The sequence below is a fragment of the Phocoena phocoena genome, chromosome 15 (genome assembly GCF_963924675.1).
Source record: "Phocoena phocoena chromosome 15, mPhoPho1.1, whole genome shotgun sequence".
NCBI classification, from domain to species: Eukaryota; Metazoa; Chordata; class Mammalia; order Artiodactyla; family Phocoenidae; genus Phocoena; species Phocoena phocoena.
In genome coordinates, this window is record NC_089233.1 from 63,111,764 (window position 1) to 63,138,706 (window position 26,943).

The following is a 26,943-nucleotide window of genomic DNA, read 5'->3' on the forward strand; positions in this document are numbered from 1 at the left end:
CAGTTGTTACTTCTTTTTCATTTCTAATTCTATTGATTTGAGTCTTCTCCCTTTTTTTCTTGATGAGTCTGGCTAATGGTTTATCAATTTTGTTTATCTTCTCAAAGAACCACCTTTTAGTTTTATTGATCTTTGCTTTCGTTTCCTTCATTTCTTTTTCATTTATTTCTGATCTGATTTTTATGATTTCTTTCCTTCTGCTAACTTTGGGGTTTCTTTGTTCTTTCTCTAATCGCTTTAGGTGCAAGTTTACATTGTTTATTTGAGATGTTTCCTGTTTCTTAAGGTAGGATTGTATTGCTATGAACTTCCCTCTTAGAACTGCTTTTGCTGCATCCCATAGGTTTTGGGTCATCGTGTCTCCATTGTCATTTGTTTCTAGGTAGTTTTTGATTTCCTCTTTGATTTCTTCAGTGATCACTTCGTTGTTAAGTATTGTGTTGTTTAGCCTCCATGTGTTTGTATTTTTTACAGATCTTTTCCTGTAATTGATATCTAGTCTCATAGCATTGTGGTCGGAAAAGATACTTGATACAATTTCAATTTTCTTAAATTTACCAAGGCTTGATTTGTGACCCACAATATGATCTATCCTGGAGAATGTTCCTTTAGCACTTGGGAAAAATGTGTATTCTGTTGTTTTTGGGTGGAATGTCCTATAAATATCAATTAAGTCCATCTTGTTTAATGTATCATTTAAAGCTTGTGTTTCCTTATTTATTTTCATTTTGGATGATCTGTCCATTGGTGAAAGTGGGGTGTTAAAGTCCCCTACTATGAATGTGTTACTGTCGATTTCCCCTTTTATGGCTGTTAGTATTTGCCTTATGTATTGAGGTGCTCCTATGTTGGGTGCCTAAATATTTACAATTGTTATATCTTCTTCTTGGATCGATCCCTTGGTCATTATATAGTGTCCTTCTTTGTCTCTTCTAATAGTCTTTATTTTAAAGTCTATTTTGTCTGATATGAGAATTGCTACTCCAGCTTTCTTTTGGTTTCCATTTCCATGGAATATCTTTTTCCATCCCCTTACTTTCAGTCTGTATGTGTCTCTAGATCTGAAGTGGGTCTCTTGTAGAGAGCATATATATGGGTCTTGTTTTTGTATCCATTCAGCCAATCTGTGTCTCTTGGTGGGAGCATTTAGTCCATTTACATTTAAGGTAGTTATCGATATGTATGTTCCTTTTCCCATTTTTTAAATTGTTTTGGGTTTGCTATTGTAGGTCTTTTCCTTCTCTTGTGTTTCTTGCCTAGAGAAGTTCCTTTACCAGTTGTTGTAAAGCTGGTTTGGTGGTGCTGAACTCTCTCAGCTTTTGCTTGTCTGTAAAGGTTTTAATTTCTCCATCAAATCTGAATGAGATCCTTGCTGGGTAGAGTAATCTTGGTTGCAGGTTTTTCTCCTTCATCACTTTAAATATGTCCTTCCAGTCCCTTCTGGGTTGAAGAGTTTCTGCTGAAAGATCAGCTGTTAACCTTATGAGGATTCCCTTGTGTGTTATTTGTTGTTTTTCCCTTGCTGCTTTTAATATGTTTTCTTTGTATTTAATTTTTGACAGTTTGTTTAATATGTGTCTTGGTGTATTTCTCCTTGGATTTATCCTGTATGGGACTCTCTGTGCTTCCTGGACTTGATTAACTATTTCCTTTCCCATATTAGGGAAGTTTTCAACTATAATCTCTTCAAATATTTTCTCAGTCCCTTTCTTTTCTCTTCTTCTTCTGGAACCCCTATAATTCGAATGTTGGTGCATTTAATGTTGTCCCAGAGGTCTCTGAGACTGTCCTCAGTTCTTTTCATTCTTTTTTCTTTATTCTGCTCTGCAGTAGTTATTTCCACTATTTTGTCTTCCAGGTCACTTATCCGTTCTTCTGCCTCAGTTATTCTGCTATTGATCCCATCTAGAGTATTTTTAATTTCATTTATTGTGTTGTTCATCATTGCTTGTTTCATCTTTAGTTCTTCTAGGTCCTTGTTAAGTGTTTCTTGCATTTTGTCTATTCTATTTCCAAGATTTTGTATCATCTTTACTATCATTATTCTGATTTCTTTCTCAGGTAGACTGCCTATTTCCTCTTCATTTGTTAGGTCTGATGGGTTTTTATCTTGCTCCTTCATCTGCTGTGTGTTTTTCTGTCTTCTCATTTTACTTATCTTACTGTGTTTGGGCTCTCCTTTTTGCAGGCTGCAGGGTCGTAGTTCCCGTTGTTTTTGGTGTCTGTCCCCAGTGGCTAAGGTTGGTTCAGTGGGTTGTGTAGGCTTCCTGGTGGAGGGGACTAGTGCCTGTGTTCTGGTGGATGAGGCTGGATCTTGTCTTTCTGGTGGGCAGGTCCACGTCTGGTGGTGTGTTTTGGGGTGTCTGTGGACTTATTATGATTTTAGGCAGCATCTCTGCTAATGGGTGGGGCTGTGTTCCTGTCTTGCTAGTTGTTTGGCTATGCCACCTGACACCCTATGGTGTCCAGCACTGTAGCTTGCTTGTCGTTGAGTGAAGCTGGGTGCTGGTGTTGATATGGAGATCTCTGGGAGATTTTCGCCATTTGATATTATGTGGAGCTGGGAGGTCTCTTGTGGACCAGTGTCCTGAAGTTGGCTCTCCCACCTCAGAGGCACAGCACTGACTCCTGGCTGCAGCACCAAGAGCCTTTCATCCACATGGCTCAGAATAAAACGGAGAAAAAGAAGAAAGAAAGAAAGGAAGGAAGAAAGAAAGAAAGAAAGAAAGAAAGAAAAAAATAAAGTTATTAAAATAAAAAATAATTATTAAGAAAAAAAATTTCTTTTGAAAAGAAAAAATCCAAAAAAAAAAAAACAGAAGATGGACAGATAGAACCCTAGGACAAATGGTGGAAGCAAAGCTATACAGACAAAATCTCACACAAAAGCATACACAATACACACTCACAAAAAGAGGAAAAGGGGAAAAAATAATAAATCTTGCTCTCAAAGTCCACCTCCTCAATTTGGGATGATTCGTTGTCTATTCATGTATTCTACAGATGCAGGGTACATCAAGTTGATTGTGGAGCTTTAATCCACTGCTTCTGAGGCTGCTGGGAGAGATTTCCCTTTCTCTTCTTTGTTCTCACAGCTCCGAGGGGCTCAGCTTTGGATTTGGCCCCGCCTCTGTGTGTAGGTCGCCGGAGGGTGTCAGTACAGATATTTTTCACTCCACACATCTGAGATTCACTTGGTACATTAATTCATTAATGACTCCTCCTGCTGGTGTTGGGGGGGTCTCCTGCAGAGGCGGGGGGTGGCTGTGGCTCACGGTGGGGACAAGGACACTGACAGCAGAAGTTCTGGGAAGTACTCCTTGGAGTGAGCCCTCCCAGAGTCTCCAGATAAAATTTAATCGAAATTTGAAATATAAAATTAGAAGATGTTAACAATGTGTTCAAACTTGGAAAAAGTGAATATCTTGGGAAATAACAAAATGTCATCTTGCAGGACCAAGAAGTCATCTAGAATAACCAATATTGCAAAAGTCAGGAATCATGAATTTATCAGGAATAGCTTATATTTGTATTAATCACTTGATCCTCCTAGTCATTTGATAGACAAGCCAGAGCTCACATATAGGACGTCTCTGAAACCCCTCGCCCCAAAAACACCGAGTTGCCAGCGTTGATGAAAATGTGAAATAGCCTGATATGTTGTAAAGAGCACTGGGTAAGAAATCAAAAGCCCCCAAGTATAGTTCACAATTCTTCCACTAACTAGCTGAGTAAATCACTTAATTGCTCTGGGCTGAGGGGTTTTTAATATGTAAAATAAAAGAGATGTACTAAATTGTCTCCAAGAGCTCTTCCCATGATAAAGTTCTTCAAGGTGGAAATGGAAATAAATTTGGAGATGCATTGCCTAGTAAAGGTGTCCCATGTCCAACATGGTCGTATGTGCTCAAGGTTTGAAAATAGAAAGTATTTAACATGCTTATTTATCTCATTTTTTCTTAGAGAAGGAACAAATCCTCTCTGAAGTATCTTCCACCAGGGGAATATCTCCACTGATGTCTAGAAAGCTCTTTGGTTGGTGAAGGAAATGACACCATGGACTCCAGAATACTGTCAGGACAGCTTTCAAATCCAATGGGATGACTATACAGGCTAGTAAAAGAAAGGTAACTTACAAAGGGAAGAAAATTCTTTTGTGTGCATCACACTCTGTACTAATTACTTTATATAGCTATCTCATTTACTCTTTACTTACGAAATGTTTACTATTCCCATTTTTAAAATGTAAATGTTTAGATAGAGGAGAAATTGAGGTTCACAGAGTATAAGTGATTTGGAAGCCCATACCCTTTCCACATTCTATCCCATCTCTGTCCAGAGAGTTAAATTCTTCCGTGGAACTTTCGTATTCCTTCCGCAGAAGTTTCCTTGACCATCCTGGCCCAAGGTGATTTCTTCTTCAGAGATTCTCTGGTGCATATTACCTACACTACCAATTTTACACCTATAACTTTATGCAACGCTGGTTATATTTGACTCATTTATTAATCAGTAAGTATTTATTAAACAGCCACCATGGAACTCCACTAGGCAGGGGGATACACAAACGAATAAGACACAGTCTCTGCCCTCAGGAGTTAAAATTTAGTGGCGGAGACAACCTCATCAGCAGTCTATTAACACCCCAATCCATTCTAAGATTAAATCACTTTCTCTACTCCTCTCTCCTCCAGTTCAGAACACTTCCATTTCAGCTCTCAGTCAAAACCAAAACAAAACAAACAAACATACTAATGATGAGCTGGAAAGTAACAAAACTATGCCTTAAGGGAAAGGGGGATTTTAATTAATGAATTAACAGTAGCAAATACTCTATAAACATCGAGGACAAAACAAAGAGGAGGTAATAATTGACTGAGAAAGTTAAATTCTAAGCAATAGCACTCTTCCCAGATAGCACAGAATGACTGGTAACACACTGCTGTCTTCCTAACACATCCCGGGGGTGGGGGGTGGGGGTGGGGTTGGTGGTGGTTGGGGGTGGGGATGGTGGTTGGGGGGGGGTGGTTATCTCTTGCTGGTAACTAGGCATGGCTTCAAGAACAAGACTATCTATTCCAGCCACTGTTCTAGCCAGTTACACTACTAACAACATATTTCTAAGATAGTCTTCTTGAGTGAAATGACTGTTTCCTAACAGATGGCGAAAGTCCACAGATAAAAGTTATGTGGTACATAGAGCAAAGTCTGGTACATAGAAAAGATTCTGCTCAGCTTTGGTTTCTTCCTGGTTCTTTTAGTCAGTCTAGATCTTGTGCTCTAGCAGTGTTAAGTTACTTTCTTTTTCTTCAGTGTCTTACTCCGGGATGCTGAGTTAATTTAATCCAATTTAATGAGCACTTTCAATATGCAATATGGTTGGTACTTAAGGGAAATAAACATGAATAAGAGGATTCCTGCTGCAAAGAGTTGGGAGTTGTGCAAATCTAGACTATGGACCTGGTAATGTCATGTTCTGTGACAAGTACTTCTGCTCTTGAGAGCCATATACAAAATCCAGATATATGGTCTAGCACATTCTACCCCATAGTGTAAGATTAAATTACTGTCATCTCCAAGGTTCTGGGCTGCAGTATGTTAATGAGGAGTCCTGGTCTTGCTTACTAACAGGCTTTTCCCAGAAATGAACTTGCAAGCATTCTCTGAAGTGGAGCTGAATTCAGACAGGATCTATTGGTCTTACCAGTGTAACCTAGGATCTGAGAAAGAGAGACCAATCCCTGTGACTTCCTATTACCCAACATCTTTCCTAGAGGTACCCTAGAGGTACCAACCCAAGCCTCACTCCGCCTACTAAGCAAGAGGTGAGGCAGGTGAATAGATTCCCTTTAAAATGTAAAGGGTAGGGTTAAGGGACTGAAATTCATTGAGTGTCTACCATGTGTTACACAAAAATCTCATTTAAAGTTTATATTAACACTCTGGAGTATCATTGCTCCCATTTTACATCTGAGGAAACTGAGGCCCAAAGAGGTTAAATAACTTGCCCAAGGTCACATCGCTTGTAAGTGGAGTTGATTCAACTTTGAGAATGGCACTGGATGGAGACCTAGTTCAGAAATCTGCTGGATCCTGGCTGTACCAGGGACCTATCATGGCTAAGTGATATTTCAAATTATCAAACTGCTCCAAAGCCATGGACAGGAGGCCCCCACACAGCATGATCAACTCCAAGAAGACCTAGACAATACCTGAAATTCAATTTCACTAAATCCCTTTGGTCTCCAAAATTCAGTTTTTTGCACCTTAATTTCAGGGTGCTTCCAGATTAGAAACGTGAGAGCTCAGTTGCCATAAAGCAAAAGAACTCACACCAGGGAAACTCCTGCTGAGTTGGCAACACTCTGGGAGGTGGAGATCCTTGAGGCAGAGGAAGCCAGGGAGCGGGAGAATATAGAAGCCCCGTAGCCCTGAAAGAACTGAAGATCCAGGAGGCCAGGCAAAAAAAAACGATCAGAGGGGTGGCCCCACAGCTGGTGGTCATTAACAGCTCAGGGCTGCATAAAAAGCAGTGGGAAGGCAGGGGATGGTTTCTGTCAGGCTGCCAAAGTTGAACCAAATCCTGGAGCCCCAGTTCACTGACCCTTCCCACTCAGCAATTTCCACAGATGTACAAAGGCGAAGTGCTTCAGGAACCTGACAGTTTAATTCTGCTTTCCTGATATAAGGATATCATCACCAAAACTAGAAAGAAAATGGGCCAGTGATTATGACATGATTTTTTAATGAGGTCAACTCTCATTTTTCTGTAGGGAGCTTGCCAGGAATTCTCTAAAACAATAGACAACCCCCAAATCATTTATATTTAACTTTGGGATTTGGGGTGGCACTTGGCATCAGGTTCTTGAGTATGTTTAACCTGGGTTGAAAATAAAAATTGGTAGTCTTTGGGAATGTACAGGTTGGTGAATGAGGCACAAAGGGGAACCAACTGTTCATTTAGACGTTGTCATTGATAATCCACAAATGGGGAGGGGAGTTATAAATGAATAATTCTAGCCACCATCAGAAGCTGGTTCTTTGTTAGAATTTGGGCACAGAGCCTCAGCATGAAACTAGGCTGGGGAGAAAGATTCATTAGCCTGAAGACTTCTGAAATCTTTTCCACAGCAAGTTTATACCCTTTCAGAGAGGAATTTATTTTCAATCTTTGTTTTCCTTTGGCCTCTAAAGTTCCTTCTCAGAGAAAAAGTCAATTCCCTGCTCTGGACTAGGGCAAAGTACTTGAGGTTTGTCCGTTTCATCCCTGTCCACAGGCCTAGTAACTTTAAGATGGACTTCCTCAGGGTTGCAGGTCTACTGATGGTGTTTTCATTTATCTCTTAGGAGGGCCCTGAATTTTCCAAACTGCCTTTGAGAGACTCATATTTTATTTTATAAATAGTAGTTAGTACAGACTTTATGTATCCATCACTCATATCATCTGTGCAAAATCAAGAAAATATACTCTAGTGGATACAAACTTAGAGTACCAGAAGTCCCTCGATGGTTTGTTTTCAGTGCAAGACATACCTGGAGCACATCACTTACTGTAAATGACCTTTACAAGGGGAAGTTACTTTGGAGTGGTTTCACCACATGAAAATGAGACAGGACCATCACAAGAATAAATAAAATCGCTTATCAAAAGCCATATCCTCAAGTCTAAAAGAGGAGAAAGAACTATTCTTTGCAAGGTTCAAACCTCAGAACAGATTCTACTCTGCTGGCGTGTGGCATTTCCGCATCCTGCTTAGACTATCCATCTGCCTCTGCGATACAGACCTCCTTACAGGCCCAGGCCAGCCTTAATGCCTCCTGCTGACCACAGGCATTCAGGGAGAAGAAAATTCTGTTGCTGCCTTATTTCTATCTCTGGAAAGGATGCCTCTCCTCCTAGCCTGCGGCCCTTGGTCAGGCGGGACTAATGGACTGCTGTCTTCAGGACCCACAGAGGCAGGCAGGCAGGCTCCTGTCAGCTCTGCCACTGCTCCTCCACAGCCCTTCCAAAGCAGGCCACAGGCCGGCCAAGCTCTTCACCAGAAGTCTAGGCAAGGATTTCAAGTCCTTTTAAGAATTCATACTGGGTCACGCTAACCTAGGGCTCTCAGTCAACAGCTGGGAGTATCCTCTGTGAAGGATATAAGGGGGGGACTGCTGGCTCCCACCTCCTGCTCATTCAGTGGATTGGATCTATTGCAGTCTTGGCCTCGGCACAATTACACCTGCCTTTACCAGTTAGTTTACAGAACACCTCAGATGAGAGTTGAGTAAGATAAGAGATATAAAAGCAACTGGTAAACTCCAAAGTCCCAGAAAAATGTACAAGACAATATGACCAAAGCTTTCCTAACCCATTCCAGAGTTTAGTCCTTGGATTTCTGTCCTTTTCTCTATTCCCATTCTCCCTGGGTGATCTCATCTGTTCCCCTGGTTTTAATTATAACCTATATGCCAGTAACACCCAAGTCTGCATGTCTAGCTTAAATCTCTCCCCAGAACTTTAGTTTTTATTTCTAATAGATTCCTAGATAACTCTATTTCAGTGTATCCCACAGATATGGTAGAGTAAACGGAACTCACCCGCTTCTTCACTCAGCCCTTCTCTTCCTTCGGAATTTAGCATTTAATTGGTGATACCATCAGCCACATAGTCACCTGAGCTAGACGCTAGAGAGCCTTCCTTGATTTTTGCTTTGCCCTCATCCCTTTGCATCCAAGGCCCTTAGGTCTGTTGCTTCTCTCCCAAACTTACTAATTCAGGTGCTCATTTGTCTTTCCCCTGTATTATTCTGCTTTAACCTTGATTATTTTCTCTGGTCTTCTTGTTTCCCAATATGTCACATCAATCCACCCTCCATACCTTTGCTAGCACAATATTTGTAAATTAAGTCTGACCATATGTCTCTCCTATTTAAAATGTTTCAGCAGCATCACAGGATATGGTCCAGGCTCCTTAATCTGATATATGTAAGGCTCTCCCTGTCTGTTTCTCCTGACCTTTGGGCCCTTCCTGCCCCCATCCTTATTTCCCTCCACATATTTGCTATCACTGACTGGCCTTTCTGTCTGAAATGTGGTCCCTTTCTGTTGTCAACACCCCAACCCCACATAGCTAAATCCTATTCATCATTTAAGGTTCAGCTCAGATATCACTTCTTCTGAGAAGCCTTCCCTGACTAGCCCCATCCCCTGGTCCATAAGGTGCTGGCATGCACAAGGCTCATTTATTATTTATTTTTATAATTATATTATATTATCTCTTCTTCTGGACTGTAAGCTCTTTGTAGGCAGAGACAATGTCTTTATATCCACCATTTCTAGTAGAGTGCATGGCATAAACTAAGCCCCCAATAATTGTTTGACTGACTGAATGTCAGAAAATTAATCTTAGCTTTTAAAAAAAGTCTCCAATGGTAAAAACTGAAAAATTATTTTAGCTAACCTCAGTTACCTAGCATCTTTTTGCCCTAAGTCCCTGAACATTTTAGGTAGTGAACTGAATTGATTTCTCTGAATATATTTTAAGTTTATGCCAAAAATTACATAGTGATATTGAAGAAAGGCATTCCTTAAACGTTCCAGTACCCAATTTGATGATCGAATGTCTTGGCTTCTCCCCTTGTCTCCCCACTACTGGGTCTCCAAAGAGTTCCACTGAGACACACACAGCTCAGATATTCTTCTCCCCAAACCAGAGCTCTGATGTGGCCACCTGGGGGCAGTGCAGACTTGTGGATGGACTTCACAGTAAGGCTTAGGGAGTCCCAGCGCTGAGCAGTCCCAGTCTGCTGCCCAGTTCCCTTTTCTCCCACTTTGACTCAGGCTCCTACTGAGTTGACATGAGGCTGACTGGAATAGGTGCTCAGGTGTGAGGCACACTCACAGAGCAGCATGCATACCCATACCCGTATCCTGGAACACTTCTAGCCTCCAACTCCTGAGAGGCAGGGTTAAACAAATCAAGCTGGGGGGTTCTTTGGGCCAGGAAACCTAAATACTTTAAAGGAAAATGTGAAGGCTGGCATTAAACACTGTTTAACAGGTATAACTCTGTTCCATGACACACAGGTTGTGAATATGTCATATTTCTGTAGTTCTCTAAATTAAATATCCTTGGCTCCCATCCACCAGTGGGTGGAAAATCCAATCTTGGTCCTCTTTTCAGGAGCTCACAGGTATTTCAGAAATGTCTCTCAGTTAGTGCCTGCCGCCTTTGGAGCTCTTTGCCCGTGACAACTGTCTGTTCTAGGACCCTTTCTCTAGGCCTAACTGGGGCATAGAGACCTCTGCTGAGGCTCCATAATAGCAGTGCCTTTAGTCACCTCTTTGAGCACAAAGTCATCCCCATTCAAGGTCCTACTGTGCCAGGGGTCTGTAGGAGAGTGGGAGCAGGACCTGGCTGCTCAAGGAGACTGCAGTGCCCCTTACCACCATCCCTTTCAGAGCCAGGCTCAGGACATTCTCTCTCCTCTGCCCTCCTCTAATCCTAAGAGCCCTTCTTTGTCTCAGACAAAACAGCTGTATCCCCTCTGAGACCAGGGCTGATTTCAAAAACAAAAGCCTGTTGATTTCTTTTATTTTTCTTTTCTGAGGCGAATGAAGCCCTGATCTCCAGAACAAAAGGCCCTCAGTTACTCTTTTGGGATGGCCAGTGTAGAAGATAGGAATAGTTCATTCTTTCACAAAGAACAGAAATGGCTGACACCACAGAAAATAAGACAAGTTAATTCCTCAAGCAGGTTAGCCTGTCAAACACTAAAGCACTGCTTATCTCATACTTTGTTCCCAGAGTATGGAGCCTCTCCAGGAAGAGGCAGTAGGCCATACTGCAGGTAGAGATCCACACTGATAATGTTCCAGCTTCAGACTGGGGAGTGCTTCAGGTTGAAAGTAAGCAGCAAACTTAGGCTCCCCCATCTTCTGTGTAGGTCCCAGATTGACTAGGGAGGATGGAGCTATTTTGATTACTGGTCCCATGTTCCAATTCGCTGGGGCTGGCCTCATTTAGGCCTGATCTCTGGAAGGAGTTTGAAGAACCTATGAGAGAATTACCCCAAGACCACATCTAACCCTTGAATAATGAACTGGATAATGGAATAACAGAAGAGAGCAATCTTGATTACTGATTTTTTTTTGTATAAATTTTTATTTTTTAATATTCAATTAAAATATCCTTATTTTGATTACTGAGATTTTTGACACCCCCTTAAATTTTGCACCTTAGATGCATACCTTGCTTGTTTCACCCTAGCTTGTCCACTGGCATCTGCCCCTTGCAGAGCTACCTAGAGCCCTCGTAGTTCATTCACAGGATATAGCCTGAGCCTAGCTATATGAGACCCTTGGTGGGACACCAGCGTCTCAGCCTGACCTTGGGTGAGAGTGGAGGAGCCCAGCATCCTGGGCTAGCATTTCTCCCAGACCCTCAGCTGGACTGTATTGAGGTCACACCTGTAAGGTATTGTACAATGAGACCTCTGAGCATCAAGCCAAGAGTCCTTTGATTGATTTTTTTTATAGATGGAGAGAATTTGCTAACATACCACTATTAATCAGGGGTCATATGAGGATCCAAGAATTTCACAGAATCTAGGTTGTTCTGATTTGATTAAGATCACATTCTTTAGTGTGGCCCATAATAAGGCCAGCCCTTCACCACTTCATTTCATCTGTTTCTAGCCTCACGTCTAGTCATTCCCCCATGTACACTATACTCTTGTCACAGGGAACAATTTGGTCTGCTTGCTGTTTTCGAAGCATAAGAAGTACTTTCACGCCTCCGTGCCTTTGCTCATGTTGTTTCCTTGCCTGGAGTACCTTTTTTCTTCCTCTCTGCCTGATGAACTCTTTACTTATCTTCAGGCCCAAATAAAATATCATCTGCTCTGTAGTTTCCACTAATATGTTCCCCTTATTGAAGTGCACTGACACTCCTGATAGTCTCTGTCCCATTTTCATGTAGCTGTTTTTTACGTGTCTCTTTATCGGTGAACTCAGTGAATGGTTTGAAAGAGCAACTCCTGAGGTTACTTCCTCTCCCCCTCCTCTTCATTCATTCTCCCCATCCTATGACTTCATTCATCTTTGTATTCGCAGCTCTTAGCCTAATGCTTGCCACCTAGGAATAGGAGTACTTAACAAACATTTGTTGCATTTGATGAAAGCTGCAACACATCAGGCAAAATGTGGTTCTTTTATTTTCACTTTCTATTTCCACTTCTCAGGAAATTTTGATTACTGGTCTCAATTTCCTCTCCTGATCATTTCTGTTCTTTCTGACCATATGCATCTCATCCCAGTTTTACCTAGATTTTCTTGGCTAGCTCTCCCAACCCACGCCACTCATTCAGCACGTATTTATCGAATACCTGCTGTTCTGCATGCACTATTCTAGGTGTTGAGGATACAGCAGTGAACAAGATAGATGGGATACTTTCATGGAGCTTACATTATGGTTGAATAACTGGACCAAAACAAGTAAACGAACAAGATAATTTCAAATAATGATGAGTTATAGAAAGGAAATAAAGTGATGTGATAGGGAGTGAAGAGACATTAGTCGGGTAAGCCCTCTCTGACAAGGAAACACTGAAATCTGGAGGATAAGAAGGAGAAAGCCATATGGGGATCTGCAGAAAAAAATTTCAAGTGGAAAGGTCATCAAGAGCACAGGCCTAGAGACAAGATGAAATGACTGAAAATTATAAAGCATTATATAAATAAACAAAATGATTGCTTCAGGATTTTCATTAGCCTGTCAGTATACCGTCATCCCTTTCACAATAGAGTAGCTTCAATCCCTTCTGAGAAGTGATTGACTTCCCTTAACCTCCACTGTCCCTACCACTCAAATCACAGAATTTTCTTCCGGTGAATCCCATTGAAACTCACCAGAAGTTCATTTGACTGAAGCACCAATCCATGGGATTAGATGCTTTGTGTGGTCCCTTTTAAGGGACTTCCCTCCCCTATCACTTCCAGAAGGACTAGGTGCTGCTCTCCCTTCTCCAGGAACACTCAAATGGAAACCCAGGGGCAGCATTAAGGGGAAAAAGTCAGTTCTTTGGACAGATACACACAAGTGGGAGAGCCTGGAGTCCACTTCTGTGAATCCCACGAGTGTCTCCTCACCCCTACAGCCATTCTTGTTATCCTTTCTCCACACTGTGTGTTGCCCTCCACTGGGCTGCCATGCCCAGCTGGTGAGGGAGTCCAAAAGAGCTGGCCTCCTCTCTTAGATACCAGAGCAGCTGCTTAAAGAGGCTGGAGGGCTTCCTGTCGCTGGAGACATGAAACACTCTCAGTAAGCCAAGAGCCAGAATCAAAACCATATGGTTTGCTTTGCAGTAAAGATCACAGGGCCTGAAAAACTAGAGGAAGGAGGGCCAGCCAGGGAACAAGTTTTGGGAGTAAGAGGGTTGTGCCTATCCCAATCCTGGCAGCCCTGTACTCACAAGTATGGCCCCCCTACCTAAGGGCCCTCCTGTCCTTGAACTCATAGCCCATTTCCACTCTCTTCAGACCCAGATTGGTAGAATTTCAAACAATAAAGGCCAGAGAATGAGATTATCCACTCCCTGGAACATCCTGGTCCCCTAAAGGCCTCCTGACCAGATGCCTCCCAAACAAAAACTGTCCCAATTTACTCTTATCTCTAATGAACTGACATACCCCACACCTTAAAAATATTAAACTAGCAGCCCTTTATCTAGTTGTTTACTATGAATCTAACTAGATACAGGTTCTCTAAGATTTTTCTTAGATTTTTAGATTTATCTTAGATTTTTCCAAGGTGCTCCTGAGGTAGATAGAATCTATAAGCATTAAAACGAAATTCATGCTAATGACTCCTTCTAAAAGGATAAACTGCATGGTTCTAATGTGGAAGCCTGGATTTGGATCTGCTGTAGGACTTTAAATGCCAGGGCTTCTGTTAGTTCCAGTGCGTTCCTGTTCTTACTGCTACGTGAGTGGGGATTGTTTAAGGACACTAAACAAGTTTTGGGGAGGAGGTGTTGCATGCCTGGAACTGGGATACCTCACAGTGTCTTCTGCTTTGCAGACCAAGGCCAAGGCACCCAAGGAAAAATTGAATCCTAATTCTCACTGTCCACCTGCTGCCTCCCTGCTCCCCAACCCCAGCCCGTCACTTCAGTGGCTTCCTGTAAAAGGCAGCATTTGTGGGAAAAGCTCTGTGTCCACAAGTCTCCATGTCCATGCAGAAGAGTTTGGGGCAGCTGGCTTTGTTTTAGGGCCCAGGCTGACCCATAAATGGAAGGAACATTCCAGGTAACCTTTTACTATAAGAAAGGGATAGAGCCTCAGTGCCTCAGAGTTGAGAGCCTGCTCCATAAACCTCTCCCATAATCTGTTCACCCAGGGCAGATCTGCAGTCTGCTGGGTCGTGGAAGAAAAAGCAAAAGCAAACAATAAAACAAAAACAAATAAACATGAGTTTTCCTAACTTTCTTCTGCAGGTATTTTCTTGGATGGGAAGGGAAATGAAAAATCTCATAGAGAGAATGGTTCTCCTTCTTGGCTACTGTTGAAAGTAAGTGTTTACAAGGTTGCGTGATCAGGGATTTAAGGGTGGGATTTTGTCTTAAGCTTCAAAAAGTTGCAAAGATGACACTGTCCCTGCCTCCCAGACCTCCTGACCTGCTCCACTATATGCTTAAGTCAAAACAGGGAGCAATCTCCTCAAGCCCTTTGGCTCCAAAGAGGACCCTCAATTCTAGCCACCAAAGACATAGCCCTCATTCTAGAAGTTCCAACCATGCATTCGCAGGAAATTTAGAAAAGCTGGAGTTCAGCCTTTGCTCCTTTCCTGATGTTATTTCTCATTGCCCCTCAAGGGCTATACACAGAACGCGAGGGACTGGCTATTTGGGTGAATTCAGTGAGGACATTGCCAGTTATAACTCATTCTTATCAGCCACAGAAATAGGATTAAGTATCAGACGCATGTACCAGAATGTGTTAGGCACTGATAGGTTGATAGGATTGTTTTGAAGCTTTTGACCAAAATTAATTATATTTTAATATGTTCTATATATTTTTGTATAGACCCTATCTTATTTAAGCATCACAATAATGCTAAACTTTGGAAAGTATGACTCTCACTATTATACATACAAACACAAAGAGATTAAATGACTTGCCCAAACTCATCTAGCTTTGTTGTTACTAGAGTCAAGACTAGAACACTGATTGCCTAACTTCCAGTTCAGTGCGTGTTCCGCCATTTCAACTTAAGAACAAATATCCTCCAAAAAGTTGCAGTAAATCAGGGTATTAGCAGTCACTGAAGCTCTTCCCTGGGCTCCCATTATAATTATGGGGTCTTCCTCTTTCGAGGCTGAGTCGTCATTTGCCAAAATGTGCTCCCCCAGATTCACACACAGTTCACGTGCGTGGAACACCACCAGGCACTTTGCATATCATTATCTCAATTCATTCCCCAGTACCTCCATTGAGGATATTATTTACCCATGGTACTGATAAACCGAAGCTCAGAGAAAGCAGATACATTAGTTTAAAATCCTAGAGCTTGTAAGCGGCAGTCGGAGCTGAAACCAGGTCTTCTGATACTCTGATCCTCTTTCTTGATACCCAAGGAATCCAGAAACATTAGCCATAATAGGAACCAAACATAGATCTCCTCAAGACATGAGTAAGTTTGTGGACTTTACCTGCATGAGGCAGATTCTAGTGCTGGCATATCACGTAATACAGTAGAGAACCTTCAGTTTCTCCAGAAGCGGCAACTATCCTTCCCACTGGGTGTCCACACAGAAACACAGGAGCATGCTTACGTGGCACGTTCTGCCCCGCCTCCCCCTGCCAGGGGTTTGGTCACAGCTACAGCATCTTGACAGCATATTTAAACCAACTTGCAGTAACTGGCAACAAAGTATCATTCCCTGACAGGCTGCGGGTCCTTGAGCTTCTGCAGACTTTGGAAGAGGGAATCCTTAGCTGAAACATTCAAGAACCACGGGGTCACAGAGAGGTACGTAATAAATTCCATTCAGATGTTGGGACTGGTTTTTTCCTCTTTCTTTCTTTCTTTTTTTTTTCAATCACATTCGAAGAGCGAACAAGTTCTTTTCACCTTATCAAGCAAGGTGAGAAGAACATTGCTTCCTTTATTCTTGAGTGGATCTGCACCAAAGGGTTGAGAGGGCTAACAGCATCTGAGTAATTAAGGGTGACATCTGAGTTATCTGAGAGCACTTTGTACATGTGACAGAATTATCTGAATAGGTAAATGGTGTTGCAAATACTTCAGCAAAATCCAATTACGGGCCTCTGAGTCCATTCTAATTTACGGCTCCCACACTGTTTACCTGCAGTATAGGCAGCGCATCCGTTTTGAAATTCTTCTAAGGAACCATGACTGTGCAAATTGGTCCAACAAATAGCTGAAGGTACACATTGCTCTGTTAGAGACGGAAAGGCAGACGTAGACATAAGTACTAAATTTTATCTCATGGCATCTGAGCAGCCTAGATGGCCTGACAGTTTTGTTGTGCTACAATATATGGGTAACAATTGGGTCATTAGATAGCTCACAAAACTCCCCTCCAGCAGCCCAGGCTCTCCTGGGGTTAACTCTTTCTGTGGGGCTGGGATGAGGAAAAACAGACCTTCCCAAGCTGCAGCTGCAATTGACACCTCCTTTACCCCACACCTGAGCTCCTGCTCCTTGGAGGAGAAACCTGAGTAAAGATAGCCATGGCAGCAGAGAAGGGCTCTTCTTGGCAACGGCTGCTTCTGACTTCAGAGCTGTGGGCACTGAGCTAGAAAGCAGTACAGAGAGAGAGGACCAGGAACTAAATGACACCGGGAAAGGGGAAACTCAGAGGAGAAAGGACCTGACTTTCTTCCCCTCAAAGATGTGTACTTTGCAAGCAAGGTTCGTCTTTTCATCTGGACTGTTGAGTCTCAAAATTTTTAGTCCTTAGACTATTTGAGCAAAACAAGAGTGTCTCACCTATTTACTAGACTAAATAAACAAGCCAGCAAACAAACAAACAAACAAGAAACCACTTTTGAGCTGTTTTTGCTGAATCCCTGTGATTATTTGTAGCTCCCTTTAAACATGTTTGTTTTGATGCATTTAAGTTTTGATTGAAATCCACAGTGGAAGATATTGTTTCAAAGGGAAAAAAAAACAAACCACCCAACATACTTCTGTGCCTTGCATACTGACCCAACCCACAGAACGATTGGAAGAATCTTTGCCAACCCACCAGAGATCCCTGGATTCCACTTGGAGAGCCCATCGATCTAAAACACGACATCTTGATTTCAGAACCCTTCTTTTGATCTGGAATTATCTATTATTGACCACAGAAAGCTGCTACTGACGATTACTGGAACAGTGTCCTGTAGAGCGAGAGGTGAGCCCAGTGTGGGAAGAAGAAAATCTCTTTCTCTTTCTCGGCGGGTGTTTTGGTACAGTGTGATATCTATGCTTAGTATGATATCTATGAGCTCAATTTCTTCTTCTGTTTTTCTTCCTCTTCTTTTTCCTTTCTCTCCCCTCCTTCCTCTTCCTCATTTTCTTCTACTTTGTTTGTTTCTTCTATAGTAAAAATTTCCCCAAGCCCTCGGTGCCTAAATGATTTTTGCCTGGTACATTCCACTAATTGAAGTTTCATCATCACAGTTTCTTATTCGGGTGTGAATTTTCCTATATCTGAGCACCCAAATTATTGTAAACGCAGCCGGCCCTTGCCCATGCCTTGTGTACAGTTACCTGAGATAATACCAGAGAAGAGAAGGCTGCAGGTTTGTGCCTTTCACTGTACCAAAATGCAGAGCTCTATTGACATACGTGTAGGAAAGGAGAAGAACCTTCATGGAGGGAGCAGCCATGTTGCAATGAACCAACAACACAGATAATATGAAGAACAAATCCAGGGATAAATGGAACCATACGCTGGAAGCATGAAGTTACAATAGTTCCTTTGGTCAAACTTCTCCAAAAATGCAGGAAAAGACTCTCACTCATGTTGAAGGTAGGGCATGTGTCTGCATCTGCTCTGCTTAAACCACAGGGATCTCATTAAGGATCGGGGCACTGACACATGGCTTCATTCTGGACACGACCTCAGCAGGATGGCCCCATGCAAAGGTAATTACCAGGAGTGGAGAGATCATTATAGCCTTTTGATTTGGTCACCCAAACATCCTGTCAGACAGATGTAGAAAGGAGACCAATCTTTACCTCAAAAGAAGTAAATTATGGTTGAAGTGTTTGGTTTCAGTCTCTCTCAGGTTGAGGCTTTGAAAAACAGACCTGTGGGTCTAGGAAACCACATACCAGATTCAATTGCTTTGGAGTCCTGAGAATATTCAAGGTTATAAGGAAATATATAACCCAATTCAAGACAATTATTTTAATTGGCGGTTTTACTGTCTAGTGCAGTAACCCTCATTTTGCGTAAGTGGCTCGGGGTTGGAATGCAATCTGGGAAAGGGCTGTTTCTGGTTCTTCAAGACAGTCTGAAGGATTATCAAAAATTAAAATAGCATAAAACTTGCCATCTTTCGGTTACACCATGAATCTTTCTCTCTTCCAAGCACTTCTACATATGGGTAAGCATTCTAGCAAAGATGCAGTTACGGTCCAGCATGAGGAAGCAAAGGAGCCCAAGTGTTCAAAGTTGGACAAAAGAGCCAGGACACTAGTCAAAAAGAGAGAAGAGCTATTACAGAAGAGAAATAGAAAATAGAAACCAAAAAGATCAGATGTCGGTGTATGTATTGGGGTTGGGGGATGGTGGAGGGTAGCAGAGCGTCATCTTTTTTTTTTTTTGCAGTATGCGGGCCTCTCGCTGTTGTGGCCTCTCCCGCTGCGGAGCACAGGCTCCGGACATGCAGGCTCAGCGGCCATGGCTCACGGGCCCAGCCGCTCTGCGGCATGTGGGACCTTCCCGGACCGGGGCACAAACCTGTGTTCCCTGCATCGGCAGGCGGACTCTCAACCACTGCGCCACCAGGGAAGCCCAGAGCGTCATCTTTGATTGACATAAGAAAGAATATAGTTCAAGGAGAATGTGCACAAAGAAATAGATCATGGCTTGAGAGAAAACTGACTTCAGTTGGGTAGGGAACATTTATTCAGATTTTAGGGAGAAAATTGGAAAGAACTGTAAAGCTAAAGTCTGTATCCAATTTGAATACCTATGCAGCTGGGTCTTGGGGCCAAAGTAGTCCCTAGATCCCCTAGAAGTCTGCATTTGCTCAAAAGGCAGCTCTCTTGAGGAAAAAGAAGATGAATGGGGGCATTGCAGTGGGGGAGAGGTCCATAAACCCTTCTGATGGCCCGCGCACAGGTAGGCCTGCTGGACAGCCACCAGTTCTGTCTCCAGCTGTTCCCGAAACCCGTGCTTACAGATTCTTTCTTTATATTCAGGTGTTTTTAAGAAGAATCAGCTTGGAGCAAAAGTACTAAATTCAAAACATTCTAAAACCACAATTTAAATCTTATTTAAAAGATGAGAAGTGTGACTCTTTCATTTGTTTAGAAATAGTCACTGCAGACAGTATCCCATCTGGTATGTGTTTCACTCTTTCCTTGGTTTGTTCTGCTCTCAAGTGCCATCAGGCCTCATTCAATACAGTCAGTAATTGGACTTTTAGAAGAGGGAAAAGTGGTTATTTAAAATTGCCTCCTTATGTCTGGTAGTTGCACCCTTTGACATTTGCTTCCAGAGAGGTGTATACAGTGATGACTGACTAGGTATCTGCTTTAAGTTAGTTCAACTGTGAAATAAATTAGGAGGCCATCCGCATCCTTAGCATCACTGTAAGTTAGGGACACAGAGAAAAATTCACTGGACCCTAGTGAAGACATTCACGGATTAGAGCTTCGGTGTGGTCAGGTGACCTGATTCACAGGAGCAGCAGGCCCTGGTGCACAAAGCTCAGGAATAGGAATTAGGAGACCAGTTTCTAGTCCTGCATCTACTTCTAACAGCCTGTGAGGCCTTAATCTAGTCATTGACCTGCTCAGGGCAGCCATCTTTCCATGCATAAAATGGGAAGACAAAGACTAGCTTCCCCTACTTGTGGATAAGATGAAAGCTGAAAGTATCTGCCTTAGCTAGGGGAGAGGGAGTGGGGTCAGAGGGAGACAGTTGTGACAGCTGACTTTGTCACTTGATTGCTTAATTTTTAAAATCTTGATCTCCCTCTTCACTGGGATCCTGAATGGTCTGGACACACTTTTATTTTCTTTTAAGTAAAGTTGTTATTGAAAGTTTTTCTGTTTCTATTACACAAAAAAGCCTTCAACTTGACGACATATAATGCAGCTATTGAGTACTTGAAATGTGGCCAGTATGTCTGTTGCACTGAATTTTAAATTTTATTTCCTTTAATTAATATAATTAAATATAGCTAGTGGCAATGTAGTCTGACAACGTTGTCCACCTGGAATTGATTTTAAGATATGCTATAAGGTCATGTCTCCTTTTTTTCTTCCATATGGATATCCAGTTGACCCAGGATCGTGTACTGAAAAGACTGTCAATTCCTTTTATAATTTACCAATATATGTGAATCTGGTTCTGGGATGTCCATTCTTTTTCTATCTATCTATTAGTTCGTCTTTTTGCCAATTCCATGCTGTGTCAAATACTGTAGCTACTATAATGAGACTTAAAACATAATAGAATAAGTTTTTCATGTTTCTGGTCTTCCCCAAGAGGTCTTGGCTATTCTTGAACTTCTGCATTTCCACATAAAATTTATTTATTTATTTATTGAAGTATAGTTGACATACAATATTATGTTAGTTTCAGGTGTACAACATAGTGATTTGACATTTAAATACATTATGAAATGATCACCATGATAGGTCTAATAACCATCTGTCACCGTACAAAGATATTACAGTATTATTGACTATATTTCTTATACTGTATATTACATCTTGTGACTTATTTATTTATTTATTTATTTATTTATTTATTTATTTATTTTTTAACGGTACGCGGGCTTCTCACTGTTGTGGCCTCTCCCGTTGTGGAGCACAGGCTCCGGACGCGCAGGCTCAGAGGCCATGGCTCACGGGCCCAGCCGCTGCGCGGCATGTGGGATCCTCCTGGACTGGGGCACGAACCCGTGTCCCCTGCATCGGCAGGCAGACTCTCAACCACTGCGCCACCAGGGAAGCCCCTTATTTATTTTATAACTGGAATTTTGTCCCTCTTAATCTCCTTCACCTATTTCACCCAACCCCCTATAGCTGTCCCCTCTGGCAATCAGTTTGTTCTCTGTTCTCTGATACAGTTTGTTCTCTGTATCTATGTCTATTTCTGTTTTGTTTTGTTTGTTTTGTTTTGTTTTTTTTGTTTTTTTTTTTTTTTTGCGGTACACGGGCCTCTCACTGTTGTGGCCTCTCCCGCTGCGGAGCACAGGCTCCGCGGCCATGGCTCACGGGCCCAGCCGCTCCGCGGCACGTGGGATCTTCCTGGACCGGGGCACGAACCCGTGTCCCCTGCATCGGCAGGCGGACTCTCAACCACTGCGCCACCAGGGAAGCCCGTTTGTTTTGTTTTTTAAGATTCCACACGTAAGTGAAAACATATGGTATTTGTCTTTTTCATTCCGACTTATTTCACTTAGCATAAGTTGTGGCATGTTGTGGCAAATGGCAAGATTTCATTCTTGTTTATAGTTGATGATATTCCATTGTGTATATATACCACATATTCTTTATCCATTCACATATCAGTGGATATTTAGATTGCTGCCACAGCTTGGCTGTCGTAAATAATGCTGCAATGAACATTATTGTACTGAACATATATTATTCACACGTGTTTCAATTTAGTGGGTTCGTTTCCTTTTGTTTTCCGCCCAGAAGTGGAATTGCTAGATCATATGGTAGTTCTATTTTTAATTTTTCGAGGGACCTCCATACTATTTCCCATAGTGGCTGTACCAATTGATATTTGCACTAACAGTCCACAAAGGTTCACTTTTCTCAACATCCTCACCAATTATTGTTATCTGTTGTCTTTTTTTGCTTTATTTTTTTTAACATCTTTATTGGAATATAATTGCTTTACAATGTTGTGTTAGTTTCTTCTGTATAACAAAGTGAATCAGCTAAATGTCTACATATATCCCCATATCTCCTTCCTCTTGCATCTCCCTCCCACCCTCCCTATCCCACCCCTCTAGGTGGTCACAGAGCACCGAGCCGATCTCCCTGTGCTATGCAGCTTCTTACCACTAGCTATTTTACATTTTGTAGTGTATATATCAATGCTACTCTCTCACTTTGTCCCAGTTTACCCGTCCCCCTCCCCATGTCCTCAAGTCCATTCTCTACGTCTGCGTCTTTATTCCTGCCCTGCCACTAGGTTCATCAGAAACATTTTTTTTTTTAGATTCCATATATATGTGTTAGCATACGGTATTTGTTTTTCTCTTTCTGCCTTACTTCACTCTGCATGACAGACTCTAGGTCCATCCACCTCATTACAAATAGTCCAATTTCATTTCTTTTTATGGCTGAGTAATATTCCATTGTATATGTGTGGCACATCTTCTTTATCCATTCATCTGTCAAGGGACACTTAGGTTGCTTCCATGTCCTGACTATTGTAAACAGTGCTGCACTGACCATTGTGGTACATGTCTCTTTTTGAATTATGATTTTCTCAGAGTGTATGCCCAGTAGTGGGATTGCTGGATCATATAGTAGTTCTATTTTTAGTTTTTTAAGGAACCTCCATACTGTTCTCCATAATGGCTGTATCAATTTACATTCCCACCAACAGTGCAAGAGGGTTCCCTTTTCTCCACACCCTCTCCAGCATTTATTGTTTCTAGATTTTTTTTTGATGATGGCCATTCTGACTAGTGTGAGGTGATACCTCATTGTAGTTTTGATTTGCATTTCTCTAATGATTAGTGATGTTGAGCATCCTTTCAGGTCTTTGTTGGCAATCTGTATATCTTCTTTGGAGAAATGTCTATTTAGGTCTTCTGCCTATTTTTGGATTGGGTTGTTTGTTTTTTTGATATTGAGCTGCATGAGCTGCTTGTATATTTTGGAGATTAATCCTTTGTCAGTTGCTTTGTTTGCAAATATTTTCTCCCAATCTGAGGATTGTCTTTTCCTCTTGTTTATGGTATCCTTTGATCTGCAAAAGACTTTTAAGTTTCATTAGATCCCATTTGTTTATTTTTGTTTTTATTTCCATTTCTCTAGAAGGTGGGTCAAAAAGGATCTTGCTATGATTTATGTGATAGAGTGTTCTGCCTATGTTTTCCTCTAAGAGTTTTATAGTGCCTGGCCTTAGGTTTAGGTCTTTAATCCATTTTGAGTTTACTTTTGTATACAGTGTTAGGAAGTGTTCTAATTTCATTCTTTTACATGTAGCTGTCTAGTTTCCCCAGCACCACTTATTGAAGAGGCTGTCTTTTCTCCATTGTATATTCTTGCCTCCTTTATCAAAGAGAAGCTGACCATATGTGCATGGGCTTATCTCTGGGCTTTCTATCCTGTTCCATTGATCTATATTTCTGTTTTTGTGCCAGTACCATACTGTCTTGATTACTGTAGCTTTGTAGTATAGTCTAAAGTCAGGGAGCCTGATTCTTCCAGCTCCGTTTTTCTTTCTTAAGGTTGCTTTGCCTTTTGGGGGTCTTTTGTGTTTCCATACAAATTGTCAAATTTTTTGTTCTGGTTCTGTGGAAAATGCCATTGGTAGTTTGATGGGGATTGCATTGAATCTGTAGATTGATTTCGGTGTATAGTCATTTTCACAATGTTGATTCTTCCAATCCAAGAACGTGGTATATCTCTCCACCTTTTTTGTATCATCTTTAATTTCTTTCATCAGTGTCTTATAGTTTTCTTTATACAGGTCTTTGTTTCCTTAGGTAGGTTTATTCCTCGGTATTTCATTCTTTGTGTTGCAGTGGTAAATGAGAGTGTTTCCTTAATTTCTCTCTCAGATTTTTCATCATTAGTGTATAGGAATGTAAGAGATTTCTGTGCATTAATTTTGTATCCTGCTACTTTACCAGATTCATTGATTAGCTCTAGTAGTTTTCTGGTAGCGTCTTTAGGATTCTCTATGTATAGTATCATGTCATCTGTAAAGAGTGACAGCTTTACTTCTTTTCCTTCTCTGATTGCCATGGCTACAACTTCCAAAACTATGTTGAATAACAGTGGTGAGAGTGGGCAACCTTGTCTTCTTGATCTTAGAGGAAATGGTTTCAGTTTTTCACCATTGAGAATGATGTTTGCAGTGGGTTTGTCATATATGGCCTTTATTGTGTTGAGGTAGGTTCCCTCTATGCGTACTTTCTGGAGAGTTTTTGTCATGAATGGGTATTGAATTTTGTTGAAAGCTTTTTCTTCATCTATTGAGATTGTCATATGGTTTTTATCCTTCAGTTTGTTAATATGGTGTATCACATTGATTGATTTGTGTATATTGAAGAATCCTTTCATTCCTGGGATAAACCCCACTTGATCATGGTGTATGATCCTTTTAATGTGCTGTTGGATTCTGTTTGCTAGTATTTTATTCAGAATTTTTGCATCCATGTCCATCAGTGATATTGGCATGTAATTTTCTTTTTTTGTGACATCTTTATCTGGTTTTGGTATCAGGGTGATAGTGGCCTCGTAGAATGAGTTTGGGAGTGTTCTTCCTGCTATAGTTTGCAAGTGTTTGAGAAAGTCGGTGTTAGCTCTTCTCTAAATGTTTGATAAAATTCACCTGTGAAGCCATCTGGTCCTGGGCTTTTGTTTGTGAGAAGATTTTAATCACAGTTTCAATTTCACTGCTTGTGATTGGTCTATTTATATTTTCTATTCCTTCCTTGTTCAGTCTTGGCAGGTTGTGCTTTTCTAAGAATTTGTCTATTTCTTCCAGGTTGTCTATTTTATTGTCATATAGTTGCTTGCACTAATCTCTCATGATCCTTTTATTTCTGCAGTGTTAGTTGTTACTTCTTTTTCGTTTCTAATTCTGTTGATTTGAGTCTTCTCCCTTTTTTTCTTGTTGAGTCTGGCTAATGGTTTATCAATTTTGTTTATCTTCTCAAAGCACCACCTTTTAGTTTTATTGATCTTTGCTATTGTTTCCTTCATTTCTTTTTCACTTCTTTCTGATCTGATCATTATGATTTCTTTCCTTCTGCTAACTTTGGGGTTTTTTGGTTCTTCTTTCTCTAATTGTTTTAGGTGTAAGTTTAGGTTGTTTATTTGAGATATTTCCTATTTCTTGAGGTAGGCTTGTATAGCTATAAACTTCTCTTCTTAGAACTGCTTTTGCTGCATCCCATAGGTTTTGGGTCATCGTGTTTTCATTGTCATTTGTTTCTAGGTATTTGTTGATTTCCTCTTCGATTTCTTCAGTGATATCTTGGTTATTTAGTAATGTATTGTTTAGCCTCCATGTGTTTGTATTTTTTACAGTTTTTTTTCCTGTAATTGATATCTATTCTCATAGCGTTGTGGTTGGAAAAGATACTTAATATCATTTCAGTGTTCTTAAATTTATCAGTGCTTGATTTGTGACCCATGATATGATCTATCCTGGAGAATGTTCCATGAGTACTTGAGAAGACAGTGTATTCTGTTGTTTTTGGATGGAATGTCCTATAAATATCAATGAAGTCCATCTTGTCTAATGTATCATTTAAAGTTTGTGTTTCCTTATTTATTTTCATTTTGGGTGATCTGTCCATTGGTGAAAGTGGGATGTTAAAGTCCCCTACTATTATTGTGTTCCTGTCAATTTCCCCTTTTATGGCTGTTAGCATTTGCCTTATGTATTGATGTGCTCCTATGTTGAGTGCATAAATATTTACAATTGTTATACCTTCTTCTTGGATTGATCCCTTGGTCATTATATAGTGTCCTTCTTTGTCTGTTATAATAGTCTTTATTTTAAAGTCTATTTTGTCTGATATGAGAATTGCTACTCCAGCATTCTTTTGATTTCCATTTGCATAGAATATCTTTTTTTTTTTTTTTGCGTTGCGTAAGCCTCTCACTGCTGTGGCCTCTCCCATTATGGAGCACAGGCTCCAGACGCGCAGGCTCAGCAGCCATGGCTCACGGGCCTAGCCGCTCCGTGGCATGTGGGATCTTCCCGGACCGGGGCACAAACCCATGTCTCCTGCATCGGCAGGCAGACTCTCAACCACTGCGCCACCAGGGAAGCCCTGCATAGAATATCTTTTTCCATCCCTTCACTTTCAATCTCTATGTGTCCCTAGGTCTGAAGTGGGTCTCTTGTAGACAACACATATACAGGTCTTACTTTTGTATCCATTCAGCCAGTCTTTTGGTTGGAGCATTTAATCCATTTACATTTAGGTAATTATTGATATGTATGTTCCTATTACCATTTTCTTAATTGTTTTGGGTTTGTTTTTGTAGGTCTTTTCCTTCTCTTGTGTTTCCTGCCTAGAGAAGTTCCTTTAGTATTTGTTGTAAAGCTGGTTTGGTGGTGCTGAATTCTCTTAACTTTTGCTTGTCTGTAAAGGTTTTAATTTCTCTGTCAAATCTGAATGAGATCCTTGCTGGGTAGAGTAATCTTGGTTGTAGGTTCTTCCCTTTCATCACCTTAAATATGTCGTGCCACTCCCTTCTGGCTTGCAGAGTTTCTGCTGAAAGATCAGCTGTTAACCTTATGGGGATTCTCTTGTATGTTATTTGTTGCTTTTCCCTTGCTGCTTTTACTATGTTTTCTTTGTATTTAATTTTTGAAAGTTTGATTAATGTGTGTCTTGGCATGCTTCTCCTTGGACTTATCCTGTATGGGACTCTCTGTGCTTCCTAGACTTGATTGACTATTTCCTTTCCCACGTTAGGGAAGTTTTCAACTATAATCTCCTCAAATATTTTCTCAGACCCTTTCTTTTTCTCTTCTTCTTCTGGGACCC

At 41.2% G+C, this 26,943-nt stretch overlaps 1 protein-coding gene across 4 annotated transcripts in view; it reads left to right on the forward strand.

Annotated features, from left to right (window-relative positions):
* The window catches only part of ASIP (agouti signaling protein), a 221,067-nt gene that overhangs the window by 112,808 nt on the left and 81,316 nt on the right, over positions 1-26,943 (forward strand). Inside the window, exons 1-2 of one of the 4 annotated variants that reach the window (XM_065893679.1) lie at positions 15,867-16,015; positions 17,362-17,408. The exons of 1 other annotated variant lie outside the window; for it this stretch is intronic. The gene's annotated coding sequence lies outside the window, so the exon portion shown is untranslated. Of the gene's footprint in view, positions 1-15,866; positions 16,016-17,222; positions 17,409-26,943 lie in introns of those variants that run through there. 2 more of the 4 variants (XM_065893681.1, XM_065893678.1) reach the window with 2 other exon arrangements.